The sequence below is a fragment of the Gavialis gangeticus genome, unplaced genomic scaffold (genome assembly GCF_001723915.1).
Source record: "Gavialis gangeticus isolate Ggan-Ray unplaced genomic scaffold, GavGan_comp1, whole genome shotgun sequence".
In the NCBI taxonomy this organism is placed as follows: Eukaryota; Metazoa; Chordata; order Crocodylia; family Gavialidae; genus Gavialis; species Gavialis gangeticus.
In genome coordinates, this window is record NW_017729026.1 from 27,945,462 (window position 1) to 27,948,614 (window position 3,153).

Below are 3,153 nucleotides of genomic sequence, written 5' to 3' on the forward strand. Positions count from 1 at the left end.
TTTTTTTTTTTTTTTTATAAATCTTAGGCCTCTGGCAGACTTCAGATGCCAGGGGCAAATCATGTCTTAAGTGGTAGCTTGGCTACATGTTCAAGCAATGTGTAATAATTTTGTAGCTAAGTTCTATCACACCTTAAATTGAGCATCTGGCAGGTGTACTCCAAGCCTCAGAAGTGCACTGGAACCCTTCAAACCTCCAGTGTACTCCTGAACCTGGGAATGCCAGTCAGTTGATTGGTGCTCCTAGCTGTGGGAGTGTACTGAAGACCTTCGCTCTGGTGTATTCCTGTGACTGGGGTGTGCCAGTCAGCTGATCACAGCTCCCCCTGCACTCGCAGGATAGTGTGGCATGGCAGAAGGTGTGATTGTTAGGACTGAGAATCGGATCTGATGGTGCCTTTAAAGTAGTTGTCTCTAACCTTTTTAAGTAGATCACCTTTGGCATTTAAAAGCAACCCAAGATCTACTGTGTGCTGCTTCTGCTGCTGTCGCCACTCCCTCCCCCCCATCCAGCAGGTAAGTCTGTGGGGAGGGAAGCAGGGGGAAGATCGAGGCAGAGGGAGAAAAAATTATTTGGGGGCACACCTCCTCAGCAGGTAAGTCCCACCCAGCTGGGACCCCACTCCACTTACCCCTGCTCCCGCCTCTGCAGCACTGTCGCTCACTGTGGGGGCCCCTTCCCTCCCCCACGGACTGACCTGCTGGGCTGGAGTGCATGTGTGCATGCACGTGGGCACTCAGCCCCCCGCCCCAGCCTTGGATCAATTCCAAAAGGCTCTGAGATCTACTGGTAGATCGAGATCCACTGGTTGGTGACCGCTCCTTTAAAGGAACATCTATCAAGGGCCTTAGTTCCAGAGGAGTACATAGCTGGAAATTGGCTTCACATTCCACGAGGACAAACACCCCACAGTTTTGTCTACTTTTTAAAATATTGTAAGAATAGTGTCCTTGTCATATTTTGATGTTTTCTAGCAAAAGTGATAAAATATAAAATGTTAATGCTACTTCTAACGTTCCTGGTGAATAGCACTTTGAGGCTTCACTCATTTGTGACTGTTTGCATGGGTATGGGATATGTGTTGGTCAAAAGATATGATAGAATCAGGCTTTTAATAATTAGTCAGTTAAGACTTTGAACCTGAACTGAGTACTACCTCTGCTTCAAAAGAAAGTCAAGTTTATTTCATCTGCAATATTTTGAACTTCCCTGATATTGAAATTTCTCAAATGCATTTTTAGACACAGACTAAACAGTGGTTAGACTTACTGTTAGTATTAAAAGCAAATAAATCAAGAGATTATATATCTCACAGGCACTTAGTCTTATGGAATTGTTAAGGTATGCATTATACCTGGCAAATGATTTTTTTTAACAACATGTGGTAGTGGGTTTTTTACCTAGTAAGTATACATTCAAGGCTATAGAGGACAATACAAAGTTAGAAATTATATATTATAAATTTAAGAAATAATAATAAACAATCCTTTACAAAATAAAGCAACACAATATAGTTTACATGAATTAATTGAAAGAATGGCATCTTTTTAGTTAAGGTTAAAATCACTGTATGAATAATAATGCCTTGTTGCTTACTTTTTAGTTGGCTTATTCTTGAATACATATTCAAATAATTAACTTCTTTGGCTTTTATATAAAGAAATGCCCATCCTGATTAACATATATAAAATGAAGCTGTAGTGAAAATTACTTACTGCAAGCTACAGACCTGGCTCTGAAAACCTCATTCCTCTAAAAGTCTTATTAACTTCAATATGACTGTGTAAAGGAGAATTTGCAGATCTGAACCTAAAGCCAGCGTGTGAATTTCAGGGGTGGGGAGAGGGGTGAGCTGAGTCCCCCTGTAAGATTTGAAAATCATAACCCTGGGGGGGGGGAGGGCTCCAATCAGATTGCTCCTTCCAATGAACTGGTTAAATTTTTTTTGCAGACCCTCCCTAAATGTCAAAGTGTAATTTGAACCTGCCTAAAGACTTAACCTGAGGGGAAGGTAGAAAAATTAGGAGCCTGGGCAGAAAACAACAAAATGATATTTGACTTGTAATTTATATGGTCATTTGGGTTAGGGGACCTACAAATGTGTAAATTGAATGATGAGCAATCTGCATAAGACTACAGTTTAGCAAGGTATTTAAGCTCATGCCTAACTTTAAACATTCTCCCATTTAAAGTTCATGCATGCTTAAGAACCTTGGGGAATCAATGTCTAAAATACTGTACCCAAAGAACTTCGTCTGCCTAAATGGTGAAAGGCACTTAGATATGATAGTGATCAGCAAATTAGACGTCAGTTTGGAGTCTATAATAAATTTAGATCTTCGCATGCCATAAAGCAAATAAGTAAAGATTACTTCTTGTTCAGCGGATACATGCTAGACTGGATATTATGGGTGCTGACAGACATGGGGAAAAAAACACGACCCAGTGCTTTACTGGAAGAGGAAGCACAGTAGTTTGCCTTGGCTCTGCAGAGTCTGTATAGATTGGGTGCTTCAGTGGGACTTTTGGCACTTTTATCTAATAGCTGATTTAGTCAGCCCTTAGATAAAAGTGCCAAAAAGCCTCACTGAAGCACAGGATCTGTACAGACATTTGTTAAGTAATGCCTCTTGTGGGCATGTGCTGTGCTGTGTGCTGGGGCATGCTGAGCTGAAAGTAAAGTGCTGTTTTGTGGTGGGGGGGTTTCACATTTGTAAGCAGCCAATTAGGATTCTAATGCACCTGAGCCAGGAATATTGACCAATGTATAATATTTATAAATTAAAGGAAGTTCAGAACAAGAAAAATTATCAGAGATGTGGAACTGGTTTATGAGGCAACATCAAAAAAACACAATATCTACTTGGGGTGTGCAAAGAGGGCCGTATTCGATTCCAATTTAGCCCAGTTTGGGGGGCAGTATTCAGTTCACTCATTCGGATCACTGTCCCAATTCAATACAGCCAAATCCGAATCCGAATTGAATCTTCAGATTCGAAGAATTGCCGATTTGGCCATGGACACAGCTTTAAATGTTTTTTCTACATACCTTAATGTACCAGATGTGGCTTGTGAATGCTGAGATGGTGGGGCGAATGAAGCGTCCCACAAGAGTGTGGGGGGCCCCCTGAATGCTTGGTGGCGGACCCCCC

General features: G+C 41.5%; 1 protein-coding gene across 1 annotated transcript in view; it reads left to right on the forward strand.

The window, feature by feature from the left end:
• Positions 1-3,153, forward strand: part of WASF1 (WAS protein family member 1) — a 242,416-nt gene that overhangs the window by 120,498 nt on the left and 118,765 nt on the right. The gene's annotated exons all lie outside the window — the stretch shown is intronic.